Source organism: Mirounga angustirostris, unplaced genomic scaffold (genome assembly GCF_029215605.1).
Source record: "Mirounga angustirostris isolate CCGP_5_RB_7025 unplaced genomic scaffold, mMirAng1.0.hap1 SCAF_2, whole genome shotgun sequence".
Lineage (NCBI taxonomy): Eukaryota > Metazoa > Chordata > Mammalia > Carnivora > Phocidae > Mirounga > Mirounga angustirostris.
Genome location: NW_026991710.1, coordinates 165,397,535 through 165,417,695, shown reverse-complemented (window position 1 = coordinate 165,417,695; position 20,161 = coordinate 165,397,535). Strand labels below are relative to the sequence as shown.

Sequence of the window (20,161 nt, the reverse complement as noted above, 5' to 3'; positions counted from 1 at the left end):
CAGTGTGGAGCGTGCCAGACTCCACGGCAGCTGTGCAGCCAGCTGCTTTGGGATTGCAGGCAATATGGGTGAAGACCTTATCAGTCCTAGCTTCCCAGCCGTCACCATCAAACCCCCTCCCCCGTTCAACAAGACCATTATGTGCTGTGCTGCTCTACTTAGCAGTAGCTTTAATTTCTTCTCAGCAGCAGATGCCATTGTTCTATGACAGACAAATGTCTTGAAACGAGTCTCTGGGCAGCCCTGCTCTTGAGTGCAGAGGCACATCAGCTTGGCGTTCCTTCTCGGGGGGGTGGGAGCCCAAGCTCGATGACTTCACTAACACCAAGAGACAACCACAGAGCATGGGACATCAGGAGTCAGACGAAGACATGGACAAAGGAGAAGGATGAATGGGAGAGGCGATGTGAAGAAAGGAAGGAGAGAAAGAGGGAAGGAAAGGAAGGCATGCGGCTTGTTGAGGTGTAGGAGGAGCATGATCTTGAGGCAAGCGGTCTCTTATCCTCCCTCTCAATGCCATCAGTCAGGGCCTTTTTCACTCAGTTTTCCTGGCTGAACCCATTTCCTGATCTATCGCAGGCCTTGACGTACAATAGACATCTCATGATGATTGCAGCTGATGTCTGGAATTAGTCTCAGTTTGGTGGCACCATGTTCCTACGATGAGCCCGGGGATATAGCCTGATACCTTTTGATCTGCAACTTCCCCCATAGCCTCAGCAAGCTGACCCAGGTAATATGAACAGGTTTCTGCATGCTGTCCCTCTTCTGTCTTCAGCCGCTTAATGGGACTGGTGTCCTATGCAGATTTCCAGGCCAGTGGTGCCCACAGAACTGCCACAGAACTTCGTGTGAATCAGGCTCCTTGGGGTTGTGCATGCACAACCTTCTGTGTATGACCTGTGAGAGTCCTGTTTCCATACCCCAGCGCCCTTATGGTGGGTGGAGGGGTTGGTCTCTTAATCCTAGGTCTTGGCTAACTTCTTCCCTCAACAAACCATTATGTCTGCCTCATCTTATTCAAAAAAGTGTTTACATGGTGCACATCTTGGATATTGGGTTTGGACTGAATCATCAGGCAAAATCCTCTAATACCGCTGCTTCCCACACCTCAACTTCCCGTCAGGAAAAGGTTTATACAATAGCTGAGTCAGTTCTCCTCCTGGTCTGGCCCACATCCAATCCCTGAGTCTCTCCTGTCCCACAGCTGGGCCCCGGAGTCTCAGTGGGACTGAGAGTCCAGCTGTCTGTGCTGTTCTTCCCGCCCATGGCCCCACAGAGGGCAGAATGATCTTTCAAAGCACTAACCTCTGCTGACGGCTCTCCTGCTTAAAACTCTTCAGTGTGTATCATATGACCTCACTGATATGAGGAATTCTTAATCGCAGGAAACAAACTGAGGGTTGCTGGAGTGGGGGGTGGGGTGGGAGGGATGGGGGGACTGGGTGATAGACACTGGGGAGGGTATGTGCTCTGGTAAGCGCTGTGAATTGTGCAAGACTGTTGAATCTCAGATCTGTACCTCTGAAACAAATAATGCAATATATGTTAAGAAAAAAAAAAAAGAAGAAGAAGAAGATAGCAGGAGGGGAAGAATGAAGGGGGGGAAATCGGAGGGGTAGATGAACCATGAGAGATGATGAACTCTGAAAAACAAACTGAGGGTTCTAGAGGTGGGGGGGTGGGAAGATGGGTTAGCCTGGTGATGGGTATTGAGGAGGGCACATTCTGCATGGAGCGCTGGGTGTTATGCACAAACAATGAATCATGGAACACTACATCTAAAACTAATGATGTAATGTATGGGGATTAACATAAGAATAAAAAATTAAAAAAAAAAACAAAAAACTCTTCAGTGGCTTCCTAATGCCCTCAGAAGAAGAATCAAAAAGGTGAAATCAGAGAAAATTTAAAAACTAATCCATTTTGATGAAAAGTCAATGTCCTATCACATAAAAATAACAAATCTCTGGCTAATTTAATTTAAAAAAATAAGAAAAGATAAATATAGAACTATTATAAAATATATTTACATAGATAATGTTTATATAAATATATACACACATATATACATATACAGTTTTATATATACATGCATAGTTATGTATACATAAAATATTTTCTATATATATATATATGATCTCAGTACTCAAATTAGACATCTTAATAAAATTTAACTATATTTAAGCCTTTTAATATGACTCAAGTATAGGAAGAAAATTGGAATAGACCAACACTGTGAAAGAAATTTTTGAAGTTTATGAAAGAATAACCTCTAGGAAAGCTATCAGTGGGCTTTATAAGACAGTTATTTTAAATGTTCAGGAAATAGACAGCCCCTACCATTACCTGTTACCATTTAAATAGTTCCTAAAGGGGTACCTGGGTGGCTCAATCAGTTAAGCATTTGTCTTCGGCTCAGGTCATGACCTTGAGGTCCTGGGAATGAGCCTCATGTTGGGCTCTCTGCTCAGCAGGGAGTCTGCTTCTCCCTCTCTGCTCCTCCCTGCTGCTCTGCTCTCCCCCATCCCACACTCAAATAAATAAATAATCATAAAAAAATTTGTAAAAAATGGTTCCTAAAGATTCAAAAGAAAAACTTTAAATTTCATTTTAGTATGATTCTGATATTAAAATCTGATGAAATAGTTTTAAATATAGAACACTTATGTTACTTATGTCACTTATGTAGATGCCAAATATACTAAAAAATAATAGCTTATTAAATTTCTCAGTATATTACAATATATTAACATATCAGGAAATCGATGTATTAGAAGAATAATATACTTTGTCAAGTAAGATTTAATATAAGAACATATGTTTATTTAAATATTAGAATACCTATGAACATAATTTTTTTTTTAAAGAAATTTATTTGACAGAGACAGCGAGAGAGGGAACACAAGAGGGGGGAGGGGAGAGGGAGAGGCAGGCTTCCCACAGAGCAGGGAGCCCGATGCGGGGCTCGATCCCAGGACCCTGGGATCATGACCTGAGCTAAAGGCAGACGCTTAATGACTGAGCCACCCAGGGGCCCCCCTGTGAACATAATTTATAATATTAGTAGATCAAAGGAAAAGTATGTACTTGATAGAGTTCAAATTTTATTCCAATTTTTTTTTAAATAGTAAAACAGGAGTAGCGAAATATATCCTGAATATGATAAAAAAAAAAATCACAAAACAATAGCAAGCATCTCACCTCATAAGAATATTAATGGTATTTTTCCTAAGTCAGACATAAAACGAAGAAGGCTTCTTTTACTAGTACTATTATTATTATGAACATTTTACTCTCTGTTCTGAAAATTTTAATCACTGTAATAAGATAAATTGATTCTAGATTAAAAAAAAGGAGAGCTACACAACCACATATGTCAATTATTTCTCACTAAAACTGGGACAAGAAAGGGAGAGCAGATATCAGCAATTCTTGTAAAGAGCTTTCTAGACAGTAAGAAATCAGGCACTTTTATAACCTGGTAATAAGAATGTTTGTGATAAAGCATTTCAAAAGGATAATTTGGTAATGGGTATATCAAAAATCTTGAATATATATATATGAAATTTTTGGATCTCAGACAAGCAAAAATGGATATATGCTTACTTAATGCAGTGTTTTCAATACTTATATAGGCAGAAAGTGAGATGATGGAGATTTGTATGTGAAATATATATTATATAGATAGATCTACAGACAGAATAAGAGACAGCAACACGTTAATAGTGGCTCTGGGTAGTGGAATTGCTAAAGTAGGATTTTCAACAAGGTAAAATTCATGACTCATAAAATTATAAAATGAACACACGAACAACATTTTGTTCAATTTATGAAGTAATGAGAGAACCAGTAAGATATTAAGACTGGTTCAAAGAATGTTTAAGAAGAATGCTTAAGATATTTATAGGCAATTTAACAAAAAAAATGTAGGATATAATTGCCTGGCTCGAGACAAAACTGGTTAATATTCTACAGCACAATATGGCCGGTGATGTTATCTTAGTCCTAAGGGACAGAAATTATTTGGATCTCTACTGGACAAAAATCTACAAGTTAGCTTGTGATTTCACTAAGACTGGGAACTTTAACCAAAGTAAACAGTGAGTTGAACTTTCCCTTGATCTATGCTGTCCAATATGGTGGCCACTAGTCACATGTGGCTTTTGAACACTTGAAATAAGCCAGCCCAAACTGAGATGTGCAGCAAGTACAAAATACATGCCAAGTTTCAAAGAGTTAGTACAATAAAGTAATATAAAATATTTCATTAATAATTTCTTATATGGATTACACATAAAATTGATAATATTTTGGATATATTTGGTAAAATAAATTATGTTATAAAAATAAATTTTACCTGTTTGTTTTTAGTTTTTTAATATGGCTACTAGAAATTGAAATTATATAGTGCTTCACATTATATTTTTATTAGTTCTAGAGAATCTTTGGGTGGGCCATTGCCCTCATCTGATGCGCCACCCATATTTATGTCTCATTTCCAAATTTTGAATAATTTCTATTAGTAGAAAAGGAGGTCATTTAATTTTTCTTCATTTTTTTGGTAATTTTACAAACTATCTAAAATAGATAAACATTGATTTTATAATATGAGAAAAGATTGTTTTTTTATATCCCTTTGAATATAAGGTGTAAAACACCTAGGTCAGGTTGGAAAATAAAAAGCACACAGAGCAGGATTTTGAATAGGGCTCTAATGGCATGCTCAGCTATGTTAGCTCTAAAGTCCTCCTGTGAGTTATTTTCACTAATGATTTTAAGCAGCCAAGCATCTCTTAAAGTCTATTTCAGAGAAAATGAGAGCGGCCCCAGGCGTAAGCTAAAGCCTCATGTGGATGAGAAGGCGCCTCACTGTACATTTCTCTGAGTAACACACTTTCTCGAGTAGCTATCAAGCCAGATGGCACAGGACTAATTGCACAGATAATTCAGGTGCTGGTGTAAGTTTGAGTTGCAGAGTTTGGCTGGTGGAAGAGCAGGGGAGAGCAAGGTGTATTACACTTGGTTCCTAGAAAGTTCGGATTGGAGGCTACTGGACAGTGGAAGATGGCCACAACCTTAGAGAGTGAGAGGTCCCAAGGATCCTCAGCTCCTCAGGCTACTCTATCTTTATCCTGTTTGCTAGTCTGCATATGGCAGCCCTTATAGGTACTAGTCAATGTCAACGGGTAACTCCTAGCCCTGAGGCAGACTCTTTAATTAGCTCTCATTTTGTTGGTGTTTTATAGTATCTTCCTATCTTTGGGTAAAATTTAGGGACAGAAAAGCCAAGGCACTGGGTTCTAGTCTACTATTATACCCCCCAGGGTCAACAGTATAAACCTCTAAATACATGATGATGATTATACATTTAGAAATCAAGGTGACTTGCAATCTTGAATCTGATACCGTAAGTTTTCCAAACTATAAACATTTTCTCTGAAGTATATAAAATAAAAATTACTAATAGTATTCTTAATCCCTTGGGTATTGGAGGAGAGTGTCATTCATATAGAAAAATATCATTTATTATAAAACTGAGGTGGCAGTCTGCTTTAAAAATAACAAAAAGAGGGGTGCCTGGGTGGCTCAGTTGGTTAAACATCCAACTCTTGATTTTAGCTCAGGTCATGATCTCAGGATCGTGAGATCGAGCCCTGAGTGGAGCTCCATGATCAGCATGGAGTTTGCTTGAGATTCTCTCTCTCCCTCTCTTTCTGCCCCTCCCCCCACTAACACACACACTCTCTCTCTCTCAATAAAGAAATAAATCTTAAAAAATAACAAAAATAATACATTATATCTTCCTCTTTTTTAAAAAAAAAGAGTGAAATTTTTTCAGTTAAACATAATGGCAGAAGAGAAATCTCTTCTTTGAATTTGAATTTTGAATTTTAATCAATTGCCCAGATTTTCAAGTTCACTTCACAAGATGTAGACCAGTCGAAGTAGAGACTACTTCACAGGGGCTGGTTCACTAAAGCAAGCTAAAAGGATAGTGTCCTTTCTGCATACACCTTTGTTTTTAGGGACAAAATAAAGCAGATAAGGCAGCAGTTTCTGGGATGAGCTCTGCTTCATGTAGCCTGGTAGAACCTACTTTGCTTACCCCTATTTCCAGACATCCACTGGCATAATTCCATTTTCTAGTATGCCCCTCCATGTCCCCTAACCTCTTACCTAACCCCTGTCTTCCAGTCTTCTAATACAATGGTCCTCAAAATAAGGTCCAAAGACTCTTATGGTTCCCGTGATCCTTTCAAGGTCATCTGAGAGGTCAAAACTATTTTTATAATAATGCTAAGATCTTATTTACATTTTGCACTGTGTTAAAATTTTCACTGATGGTGCAAAAGCAATGGTGGGTAAAACTGCCTAGCGTTAATCAGGACCGTGGTCCCGAACCGTACTATTTGCATTGTCTCACCATTGTGTATTGTTTCACTTAAGGAATGCCCTGAGTGAAATGGTAAACATTATTAATTTGATTAATTTTGACACTTAAGTACATTTCTTTCTTTTTATTATTCTATGTAAAGAAATAGGAAGTACATGAAAAGGTCTTCTGCTTGAGGAAAACCCCTTGTGCAATGAAGTTCTGGTACTGTTACATTAAAATCCATTAGTCTGCTTTGAATGGATCTTTCACCTATGTTCTGGTTGTAGCAGCATGCATTGGTCACCTGGAAAATATTCATTCACTTAGTTATCCAGGTCTCCCAAATGTTTACTCATTAGATAATTCACAAATTTAAGAAATGACCACTTAGAGAATTTTATAGGGGAAAGAACAAAAGAGAATATCCACAGTTATCCGAAAAGAGTATTAAAATACTCCTACCTTTCCAAGCTACACATTTGTAGGAAGCCAGATTTTCTTCATATACTTCAACCAAAATAACATAGTATAATAGATTGAACGTTGAAACACATATGAAAATCCAGCTCTTTTATTATTAGACACTAAACAGATAAGCAAAACATTAAATAAAGGTCTCTGTTTCTCAATAATTTTTAAGACTGTGAAGGGGTTCTGAGACCAAAAAGTTTGAAAACTTATGATCATATCCATCTTGTCTCATCCTGGAAGCTTCTGTTCTTCTCCAGTACACATTGTTCACTCCTCCTCTGATATCTTCTAACATGATCCTCAAACTTTAATATGCATGCAGATCACCTGGGGAAAGTGCCCAATAAAACTCAGATGCTGATGTGTCTGGAGTGGGCGTGAGCTCGGGTCCCAGAATATGCCAGTGTTTCTTATGCATACAGTGCACCCTTAAGCAGCAAGAGTCTAACTCATACTAGCTGTGCTAATCACATGATCCTCATCACTTGCTGCGTGACATCTGAGTTTTTGGCTCATTTCCAATATTATTATTATTACCATCATTTTTATTATTGTTTGTGCATATTTTATCAACTCAGTGCTGGACACTAAGTTGTAAAGCTAAGAACTTTACATGTATTATCTCATTTAATGCTCGCAGCATTCTTATGAGGTAGATTCCATTACTGTTCCTAACCCACAGTTGAGAAGACTGAGGGTAAGTCATTTGCCAAGATCATGAACAACTAGGAAGAGCCAGGATTTGGTGTCACATCCATTTGACTCCATGGCCAGTGCTACTAATTACTGTCTTATATGGACTTATATCATTGTAATTCTCATAATATAATTTGTTTTCACTTGTATGTGCTTTGTCTTTCTATTTAAATTATATGTTACTTAAAACTCAGGGGTTATCTCACTCCCCTCTACATTTTGCCCACCACTCTTTTCAGAAATCTATAGTGACCCAATACGTATTATATTTGTGGAATAAATGATCAACACTATTACAAAAAAACCCCGGCCCAAGTGGAGTCACTTATGTTAAGGCCCCACATCAGCAAACCCAAACTTAACATCTAACTGTAGTCTCAACCCCCACAGGATTGTAACCTTTAAGCAGCCAGCCTGGAATTTCCTGGTCAGCACTAGGAAATTTACTGACAGACACTTTTCATTCTCCTTAGGAGGGCCACCTTGCCTAAAACAATGCATTCTTTGCTGATCATTTCCATTTTTTCACTCCCTCTCTGCCTTTAAAAACCTTTCCTTTTCTGCAGCTCAATGGAGCTTCTTCCTATTTGCTAAATGGGATACTGCCTAATTCGTGAATCGATTAATAAAGCCAGTTAGATCTTTAAAATTTACTCAGGTGAATTTTTGTTGTTTAACAACGTAAATGTGCACATGAGATAATAACAAGTAACTCTGAAAGCCCAAAGCTGCTGTCCTTCCCATACCTTCAGTAAGACATATACTGTGAATTCTTTTCATACCTGGTAGTGAGGCTGGGTCTGGACTGATGAATTTCTGTTCTTTATCTCTAGTTCCGACCAAAACATAGTCCATGATGTCTTACAAATGTATTTTCTGTGGTCCCAGCATCGTTAGGTCTTTACCTCTTTTTCTTGTTCATCAACTAGCAAATATTTAAAAATCAAGGAATTTCACAAAAAAAACCCAGAATCCACTTCTCTGGCTGTAATGGAGCCTCCATTCCACATGAGCCTAATTGTATGAAAGGAAGTAGCAGCAGGGTTTACATTCTGCAGGTCAGCAGTGGAGGGTCCAGCATCCCCAATCTTGCCCCATCGCTCGGGTTCTTACCCGCTACCTTCAGTCATTTTCCTGTGTGTCTCCAATTTTAAGATACTGGTATGCTTTTATTTATTTTTTGTATTTTTTTAAGATTTATTTATTTGAGAGAGAGAGAGCACAAGCAGGAGGAGGGGCAGAGGGAAAGAGAGAAGCAGGCTCCCTGCCGAGCAGGGATCCCGAGGCGGGGCCAATCCCAGGACCCTGGCATCATGACCCGAGTCCAAGGCAGAAGCTTAACTGACTGAGCCACCCAGGTGCCCCATGTATGCCTTTAGAAATGACATTCTGTTACCACCAAACAAGATGTATGTCAAAGAAGTGTGTTAAATTACAGACAATTCTACAACATAATTGTTGATAACTTTGTCTTAAATATCAGCTTAAATCTTTTCTTGATATAATTTCATAATTGTCATGTTTTTGGAAGGCCCTGCTGAGGATGTCCTAGCTAGCCAGTTCTCTTGGAGGTTTTGGGTTGGGAGAGGGGGAGAAAGAAAGGAGGAAGCAAATTCCCACCAGGAAGAGGTGAAAACAAGGTGCTAAATTCTGGAAACAGCATGGGATGCCAATGAGACCTGAAGGAAGGAGGATAAAGTATTCAAAATTGGGTAATTTTGAAAGTTATCCATTCTTTTTTTTTCTTAAAGTTCAAATCATAATTTAAAGACTCTAAAAGGGCATTTGTTTGAAAGCTCAGGGTCAATTTTCTCTGAAAAGCTTCATCAAGAAGGCCAACTGCACTCTTAAGAGAGAAGAAAATAGCTACAATTAGCATTTGTATGGGCCTTTTAAAGTTTATAGAGCTCCTTTGCTTACATTAACTCAATTGATCTTCCCTGCAATCTAGTGAGGTAGGGATTATTACCTTCCTATTAAAGATGAAGCTACCAAGTCTCAAAGCACCTTCCCAGGTGCTCAAGGTCACTTATCTAATAAGTAGGTAGAACAATGTACCCATATCCCATGCTCCCTTCCTTCTCTGCAGTAGCATTATAAAGGGCATAAGAACCCTATAAAAATATACAGTTAAGTTGCATATTGAACAATTCTTACTGAAAGTAAAAATTATAACTTTTGTCTCTGTACCTCTATAAACACAATTAGCAAATATTTGATTACTTTAACCTATTACATTTAACATGATTTTTTTGGTCACTACACTTACCTGTATTTAGAAAGGCTGCTTTCCATTCTCTGCCCTTCTTTGCCTTGAAGTTTAGTTTATTGCTTTTTAGGTGTTCATTGTTAGAGAGAAAAAAAAAAATTATTCTGAGTCTTGTTAAAAGAGTAAGGCAGACTTTATTCAGGACTATTGTGACAGGTACAGGGACCATTGCAATGGGGTTTTGCACTAAGGAGATTGGGCTCAACTCTGAATATAACAAGGAAAAGCGGAAATTTAAAGCCAAGGAGCAGAATTAGGCAGGGGGTTGGAGTATGTGGGAGGAGGTAGGGACTCTGGAGATGGAAAATTACTGAAGAGGGCAAGGTAATTCCTTACCAAACTATCCTAATAGGATTCTTGCTGAAGGCAGGCCAAAGTGATCAGACATCACTTGGCGGATGGAGAAGGATGAAACGTTTGGTCAGATTATCAAGAGTGATCAGATTGAGGATGGAAGAGTCTGGCTAAACCAGCATGACAGGATTCTTGCTAAAACTGGGCTCTTGAGGATATACCCAAGCACAGGAACTAGTTGAAAAAAGAGCTCAGGTGAGACTGACCAGAGTTTGGTCAAGGACAGATACTTTGTCATTATATTTATCAAATGAATAGTATTTGAACGGAGAATCAATGGAAACCCTATTGCCTTCTGGTCTTCAGTCCTATTTCTAATGAGCGTGTGTGTGTGTCTGTGTGTGTCTGTGTGTCTGTGATTGTACATATATGCATATGTATTGGGAGACTGAAACCAAACACCAGGTTTTATAGACATTTATCCCTTTACCCTGATTAATATTTGGCCAATAGTTTTTGTTTTCCATGCTGTTGTCTTTAACCATAAAGGGAGAGAACTCGCTGAGATTTCTAATGTCCCAACTAGCATAAAACTCTTATGAGTCAAAATTTTGCCTTCATACTTTGTTTGCTATGACAGCAGTGGGGGCTTCACAAAGTGTGATGAGGATGGAACTTTGTCTCCCTACCCCTCCCACTCTATAAGTCTTCCATTTCTTGAAAAGCACAACTGACATTTATAAATCATTCATAAACTTACGTACAAACTGAATTTTAAGGCAGGTTCCTAGGTCCCCATTGTCAACTAAATTACCAACATTAAGGCTCTTCTATAGAAGTTCCGGGGTCACTATGTTCTGTAGTCCCCAAAAGGAAGCTCAGAGACATGTGACTGTGCATCTTTCCATAGCTGCCACCATGGATCCTAAGAACATCACTCTCCTTATGTGATTGTGTTGAGGACTTCTTCACAAAATCACGTTTGGATCTGAGAGTATCCCCAGATGTCCAGAGTTTGCCAAAATCGCAGTGTTTCTGTGTTGCTCTTTGGGCTAAAATTCTCATCCCTTTCCTCACGTTTCAATGATAAAATTGGGTACCATTTAGCAAATGTTTGCCATGTGCCAAACATTTTGCATATATTATCTCTAATCCTCATAAAACCCATGCAAGATAAAATTATCCCCAAGTTACTAATGTCAGAATTTGGATTCAGAAAAGATGGATAGTTAGACCACAACTGGGTTTGACTCCAGGTCTGTTCATTTCCAAATCATGTGTTTTTCTGACTATATCACGCAATCGCAGTGTTCTGGCCTTTTTCTGGCTACAATTAACATCTGGGGATCCAAAGCAATTCATCTCTAATATAAAACAGAGAACTCAGCAAATATCTCTTCTCTAGCATTGGGGCTTATCTATTCTGCTTACTGACTGTCCAGACTCAGACTTCACTGCCCCTCTCTGCCTCATCTGAAGGGGCTTAACCCTTTTGTGGCCAGGATGCTCAGGATCTCTCAGATTCCCCCACAAGAGCTGGAATTCACTTTAACTGTCATTGGTTCATCCTTAACTCATTTTGCATAATGATCATTAACCAGCAATAAAGCAGTAAAAGGAATTTCTTAGGAGACTTCAGTTGACTCATGTTTCATCTGACAGGTCTTCACATGGGAAGATTCCTATCCGTTTCCATGTAATTCAAGATTTTTGAACAGGAATAAACCCTAAAGATGATTTCTTCTATTCCTTCACTTTGGGGATGATTAAACCAAGGCTTAGTGCAGTGAGATGATTTTATTTACATGTTCCAAATAGATGGTGAAGGAGGACTGGATCGCAGGTTTCCTGACCCATCACACAGACCTTTACCACAACATCACACTGAAACTGGAAGACTCCCTTGCAACTCATAACCCAGGTGAGTCACTTTTGCCTCTCTCCAACTCCAGCTGAACCAACAGCCAATGTGACCATGAGATTTTTCAATCTGAGAGGAAAGCCTGACAAATGATAAACCTTGATCTAGAGCCCATTGTCCTTGATCAAACTGAAAAGCACCCTGCTGTTAGACAACCTGGTTAGAAACCCAAACAACACAAGGCAGCCAGTCCTGTCAGCTAGAGACAAGCATCCTGCTGGCAAGCTAAATGCTATGAGGCAGTTACATTTTAACTTGTCTTAAAAACAAATGCTCTGAAGCCAAAAATTTATTGAACCACACAGAAAACAGTGCAGGGCTGTAGTCTACATATTTCCTTCTTTTGTCATTGGGAAATTTGAAGTTTTGAAGTTGAGGGAGAATAAGTGACTATAGCTGGGACCCCACGTGAAGGGAAAGTTGGATGGGAGAAGCTGCCCAGTGGCAGACTTGTTCTTCACTGGTCCCTGTGGACTTGGGTTGCACTCAGGTAGAACTCTTTAATTGGAGATGTTGGAGAAGTCACTTAACCAGCTTAGGACTTAACTTCCTCATTGATAAACTGAATGACTCAGGCCAAGTCATCACTGAGATCTTTTCAGTACTTCAAAAATAAACCAGAGAAATTTAAAATTTAACCATTATCTTCCAACTGTATTTCATCTTCGTTCCCACCTTGCATGCTCTTTGCCCCCTATAACCTCCAGTCTTTGTTCCCTTCTCATCATGTAAGGATGTATGTAATTCCTCTTCTAGCCTGACCAGCCTAAACTGCTCATCAGTATTCTCAGTGCCCTTACCCCCTTGTCCTTCTGCCCCACCAACTTTGTTAATTGCTATTATTTGACCAGCTCAGTCTTCTATTCCTGAGAGGCTAAGTGCTCATGGGGAAAAAAAAAGATTTAGCTCTATAATTGGACCTATTCCAAATTTATGATTTTCTTCACAAGAAGATTCTCTGTGCTCTTCAGAAGTTCTCTTAATCATTTCTAGGTGGTTTCCTCTGACATTCCCTATAATAGTAACCCCATATATTTATTATTTTTATCAATATCTTGCTTCCACTCATGATTATAAATTAGATGGCATTTTCTCCAAGTACACGAGAAATTTTACTGCACAAAGTCAACAACTATGAATTAAACACTTAGTATTACCAGGTACTGTTCCAGGTAGCAAGGGTAAAATGAAATATTTGTGTTCTTAGATTCTAGTAGGAAGAATGGAAACAGACAAACAAATGAATAAATAAAACTACAAAGAAGTTTCATTGTCTTGGTTGAATTCTAAATTGCCCAAGTATAAGGCCTGGTTCCATGATGTTGAGCACAGAATAAATATTGGGAAACCATAAGCCAAGTAAAAGTTCCAGAGCTTGTTCAGGACTGGGGATTTTTGGAGTGTATTAAGTATTGTTAAGTGCTTTAGAGAAAATAAAGCAGGTAAGGGAGAATAGAAAGTGGTGGGAGGTGGTAAGGTATATACTGTATATGGGATCATGAGGAAAAGCTATATTTACAGGTGAATTTGAGGCAAATACTTGGAAGCAGTGAGGATATAAAGCATGTAGATACAAGGGAAAGAACATTTAGAGATAACTATAAGTAAACATGCTGAGAAATAAAGTTAGTGTGTTTGCAGAAGATCAAGAAGGCCAACACATCTGGTTTGAGGGAATGAGGGCTAGAATAAGATGTGAAGTCAGAGAAATAACAGCAGGTGAGATGATTCAGGACATTATAAGGGGCTTGAGAGGGACTTATACTTTTATACTGAGTAAGATAGGGAATCTCTAAAGAGTTTTGAAATAAAATAAATAAAAGGAATAATAAGAAAATAATACATTAATTTTATTTATTTTTTTAATATCCCGGAGTTCTGTTTCTCATTATTACAGGGTAATTGGCACCAAACCAGCCCTCCCACCATAAGTACTCTAAAAATTAACCAAATATATGGAACAGCTATTTTCAGATTTTAAACAACAGAGCATGGGACTGGGATCCTGGAAAGAAAAGAAAAGAATTAAGTGAGCCAAATAATTGTTCTGAATTTCTGCCCAGAGGTCCTTTCTCAATAGCAGCTCAGGACTTTGGAGTCCATACAAATTTGGATTCCATATAGGTCCATACTATCATACAGACTGTGATGGTCTTGTAGGATTAAGAACACATAAGTCAAAGTTTGGGATAGCTGAGGTAAATGGAATTTATAAGACAGATTACCAGAGAGGAGGGAACTTTGCAGAGAAGAACCTGAGGAAACTGATTCGGTGCTGCTTGACTCTTGGATGAATACTAAGCCTTATATGTGTAGGGCAAGATTTTATAGTATTGGGTAAACAGTGGGTATAGGGAAGCTATGAGCCAAGTAAGGATTCTAGGAGATGTTGGAGTAGAGAGATTTGCTGAATTACACAGGCACTTAGTAGATATTTGAGAAAGGTTGCACCCCTGGAATAAGGCTACTGTAGTCCAATAGGTGTTCTAGATTCTTCCGTACAAAGCTTTAACAAATTCAGTATAATCAAAATAATCCATAACAATATCCAACACTCAACAAAGGAGGACAACAATATCTTAACACTCAACAACTGAGTATTTACAATGTCCAAAGAACAATTAACAATGCTAAGATCACATTCATTTCTATGGTTGAGTAATGTTCAGTTATATATATAATCTTCTTTATCCATTCATTTATGGAGGGACACTTGGGTTGCTTCCATATCTTGGCTATTGTAAATAATGCTTAAATAAACATGAGGTGCAAACAACATGGATGAACCCAGAGGGTATAACGCTACGTAAAATAAGTCAGACAGAGAAAGATAAATACCATAAGATTTCACTCACATGTAGAATTTAAGAAACAAAACAAATAAAGAAAAAAGAGACAAACAAAGAAACAGCAGTCTCTTAAATATAGATAACAAACTGGTAGTTGCCAGAGGGGAGGTGGTTGGGGAATGGGTGATGTAGATAAAGGGAACTGAGAGATGAGCACTGAGTACTGTACAGAGTTGTTGAACCAGGCAGAACAAAGAAGATAGAAGTTTACTGAAAACACTGCAAGGGAGCAGTGTGCAGGACAGAAAAGCAGAGACTAGGACAAGGTGAGGTTGAGGGGCCATAGTTATAGGGTGGAGTGAGGAGTTACGGTAATGTATGAAATTTTTCCTTTTTTGGTAATCTTAGGAAATGTGTCTAGTTGTAATTGGTCAATTATGACCTATGACTATTTCAAGGTGGGTCACTTAATGAACCTGTTTGCATTCAGCTTGGTAGTTGCTGTGGGTCCTTTTGCCTTACTCAAACTTCCATTACTCAAGCCTGTTGCCTAAAAGCAGCCTCTACAATATTCAAACTGCTAAAAACAAATAAAAAGCAGAAAATCTTAAAAACATCAGAGAAAAAGGATACACACGAAACAAGAATAAGAATATCCACCTACTTTTCAATAGAAAAAAATGCAAACAGAGAATGAGGTGCTATCATTAAAGGAGTGAAAGAATAATTTTTAAAAATCCATCAACCTGGAGTTCTGTAACTAGACAAAACAATCTTCCAAAATCAAAGTGAAGTTACAATTTCAGACAAAAGTTGAGAAAGTTTATCACTATAGACTTTCACTACAAGAAACATTAAAGGAAAATTTTCAATTGACAATGAATTTGACACCTATAGAACATTACCCACACAGGAATTGAACCACTACCTCAACTCATATACAAAAACTAACTCAAATGGATTAAAGCCTTAAGTGTAAGAGTTCAATCTATAAAATTCTTAGTAGAAAATTTAGGTGCAAATTTTCATGATCTTCAATTAGATAATGTCTTCCTAGGTATGATACTGAAAATACAAATTAAAAAAGAGAAAAAAATAGATAAATTGAAATACATCAAATTTGTTTAAAAAAAATTTGTGCTTTAAAGAATACAATTAAGAAACTTAAAAGATAACCTAGGAAATGGAAGAAAATATTTCAAATCATATATTTGTTAAAAATCCCATATCCAAAATACCTAAGGAAATGTTACAGTTCATCAATAAAAAGAACACTAACCCAAATAAAAAATGGACAAATTATGTGAATAGACCTCCAAAAAAGACTTACAAATGACCAATAAGTATATGAAAAGATGCTCAGCATTAGTCATTAGGGAAATGCAAATCAAAACCCCAATGAGATACCACTTTATACCCGCTAGAATAATTAAAATTTAGAGAGATAGGCAGTAACGAGCACTGACAAAGATCTGAATTATTGGGAAGCCTCATAAACTGCTGGTTGGAAAGAAGGATGGTATAGCCACTTTGGAAAACAATCTGGAAATTCCTAAAAATGCTAAATATAGAATGACCACATTCATTCCACTGCTAGATATATGCCTAAGAGAAATGAAATCATATTTCCATACCAAAACTTGAACATGAATGTTTCTAACAGCATTACTCATAATAGACAAAAAGTAAAAATAACCCAAATATTCATCAGCTGATGAATGGATAACATATGGCATATCCATACAATGGAACATTATTTAGCTAATAAAAGGAATGAATATTTGTACATGCTACAACATGAATAAACCTTGTGAACTTTAAGCCAGTCACAAAAGACACATCTTTTAAGATTCCATTTACATTAAATATCCAGAATAGGCAAATCTATAGAGACAGAAAGTAAATTAGTGGTTGCCTAGGAATGGAGTTAGGAATGCAAGGATGGAAATTGACTGCTAACAGGTACAGACTTTCTTTTGGGGTGAAGAAAAAGTTACAAAATTAGATTCTGGTGATTGTTGTACAACTCTGTGAATATGCCAAAAACCACTGAATTGTATACTTTATATGGATATATAGTATGATATGTGAATTATATCTCAATAAAGTGTTAAAAAAATTTGTGGATACCGCTAGAGCATGTTTAAAGAGAAACTTATAGTTTTAGATTCTTATATTATAAAAAGGGAATTTAAAGTCAATGACCTTAGAGTCCACCTAAAAAGCTAAGAAAAGAAGAGCAAATTAAACTGCAAACAAGTAAAAGGAAAAGAAATAATTAGGACTAGATCAAACATTAATAAAATAGAAAGTGGATAAAAATCAGAGAAAATTAATGAAACAAAAATTACTTTATTGAAATAATAATTAAATGGATAAATCCCTATTTAGAGTGATTAAGGAAAAAAGCAAGAAACAGTGAATTGCTAATATTAAAATGAAAGAGGGTACATAACTGAAAATCTTACACACACTAAACAATAATATGAAAATATAAACAACTTTATATAAATTTGACAACAGAAAGAGATATACACATTTCTTGAATGATACACAGGCACTTGTAAAATAAATAATCTGAATTGCACTGTATCTATTGAAGAAATTGAATTTATAATTACAAAATTTCTCATTGAGTACATTACAGATCCAGAGAACTAATTTCACTGGTGAGTTCTATGAAGTATCCCAATCTTACACAAACCCTTTAAAAAAAATAATAGAGGAAGGAACACTTTCCAACTAATTTTAAAAGGTCAGAACTTCTCTGATACCACATTCCAACAAAGACATTACAAGAAAAGAACACTATAGACTAATACTACTGATGAACACAACAAGTCAGAAGAATTAGTCACCAATCACATCAACATAATATGGGAAAAAAATCATGTGATAATCTCAATGGATGCAAACAAAGCATTTGACATTACTATGGACAGAATTGTGTCTCCCCAAAATTCATCTGTTGAAGTTCTAATCCCCAATGTGACTATATTTGGAGATAGGACCTATAAGAAGGTAATTAAGGTTAAATAAGATCATAAGAATAGAGCCCCAATCCAATAGGATTAGTGTGTTTATATGAACAGACACCAGAGAGCTTGCTCTCTCTCTCTTCACCATGTGAGGACAAGAGAAAAGGTTGCCCTAAGCAAGCCAGGAAAAGAACTCTCCCCAGGAACTTAACCCTGCCAGACCTTGATCTGGGACATCTTGCCTCCAGAACTGTGAGAAAATTAAATTTCTGTTGTTTAAGCCACTCAGCCTATGGTATTTTGTTATGCAGCCAGGGTGACTACAACATTATTCAACATCACTTCATGATAAAAATTCTGAGTGAAGTATGAATAGAAGGAAACATCCTAAATTTAATAAAGAGTTTCTCTGAAAAAACTGCATCTCATCTTCACACTTAATGGTAAAATACAGAACCCTTTCATTCCTAAAATTGGTAATAATAGAAATTCACCCAATCTCCCCAATTCTATCCTTCATTATACTATAGATCTTAATCATTGCAATAAAATAAAAGAAAAAAAAAGGCATACATATTGGGAAAGAAAAGTTAAGACTTCCTATATTGGCAAGCATTAGGTTGCATACACAGAAAATCCTAAAATTCAGTTGTTCTAAAAACCCATTAGTGTTAATGAGTGAGTTAATCTAGGTCACAAGACAGAAAATCAGTAAAGTAAAACCAATTGTATATCTATGCACTAGCAACAGACAAATGGAAAGTAATTTTGAAATATCATTCATAAAAACATCAAAAACAACAAATGCTTAGAGGTAAATTTAATAAAACCTGTTTACTGAAAGCTACACTATAATACAATGTGAAGAGAAATAAATGACAACCTAAATAAATGGAGCGCTATCTATGTTAATAAGAAGACTATATTAGTAAGGTAACAATTCTCCCCCAAACTGCCTGTAGATTCAATACAGCTTTTGTGTGTTGTACAAATTGAAATTCCATTCCAAAAATATTTTTTGAAAATGCAAAAGATGTAAAATGGGCAAAATCTTGGAAAAGAAGAATGTGGAATACATGAACTACTTGATTTAAAGACTTCATGTAAAGCTACGGCTATTAAGATGTATACTGCTGATGTAAAGATAGATATGGATCAGTGAAACGGAGTAGTGAGCTGAGTTATATATCCGCATGTATATGGTCAATTAATTTTTGAGAAAAGCACAAAGGTAATTTAATAGATACTATTACATATTTCTCAGATTGGCCAAAACCCAGAACACTGGCAACACCAAATGCTGGTGAGAATGTGGGTGCAACAGGAATGCTCATTCATTGCTAATGAGAATGCAAAATAGTATAGCTATTTTGGAAGATAGTTGGGAGGTTCTTACAAAACTGAAACACTGTTACCACATGATCTGGCAGTTGTACTCCTTGGCATTTACTCAAAGGAGTTAAAAACTTACGTACATACAAAAACCTGCACATGGATGTTTATAGCATTTTTATTTATAACTGGCAAAATTTGGAAGCAACCAAGATGTCCTCCAGTAGGTGAGTAGATAAATAAACTGTAACCTCGAGACAATGGAATAGTATTCAGCACTAAAAAGAAATGAACTATCAAGCCATGAGAAGACACAGAAGGACTTTAACCACCCGTTACTAAGGGCAAGAAGCCAATCTGAAAAGGCTACATACTATATGATTCCAACTATATGATATTCTGGGAAAGGAAAGACTACAGACACAGAACAAAGACCAGTGGTTGCCAGGGGCTGGGGGAGGTACCCTCCTTGACTCCACATCCCCACCAGCATTTGGTGGTGTCAGCGTTTGGGATTTTGGCTGTTTTAATAGATATGCAGTAGTAGTTTTAATTTGCATTTCCCTGATGATATGAGCTGGGGCAACTTTTCATGACATTTTGTCACCTGTGTATCTTCTTCAGTGAGGTGTCTGTTAAAGTCTTTGGCCCATCTTTTAATCGGGTTTTGTTTTGTTTTCTAATTGTTGGGTTTTAAAAGTTCTTTATATATTTTGGATACAGTCCTTTATCAGATGTGTCTTTTGCAAATATTTTTTCCCTCAGTCCATGGCTTGTTTTCTCATTCTCTTGACATTGCCTTCACACAGTAGAAGTGTTTAATTTTAATGAAGTCTAGTGTATCGATTATTTTTTCATGGACGGTGCCTAGTGTCATGCCTATAAAGGCTCTGTCGTACCCAAGGTCATCTAGGTTTTCTCCTATGTCATCTTCTAGGAATTTTGTAGTTTTATGTTTTGTATTTAAGTCTGTGATCCATTTTGAGTTAAACAATGTCATTTTTATCAGTAAAAAAGTTGGAAAGAAATAAC

At 37.0% G+C, this 20,161-nt stretch overlaps 1 long non-coding RNA gene across 1 annotated transcript in view; it reads left to right on the top strand.

Annotated features, from left to right (window-relative positions):
• Positions 1-582: 582 nt before the first annotated feature.
• Positions 583-20,161, top strand: part of LOC135363129 (uncharacterized) — a 30,399-nt gene continuing 10,820 nt past the window's right edge. Inside the window, exons 1-2 of the long non-coding RNA XR_010408822.1 lie at positions 583-733; positions 11,928-12,030. This is a non-coding gene — a long non-coding RNA (uncharacterized LOC135363129). The remainder of the gene's footprint in view (positions 734-11,927; positions 12,031-20,161) is intronic.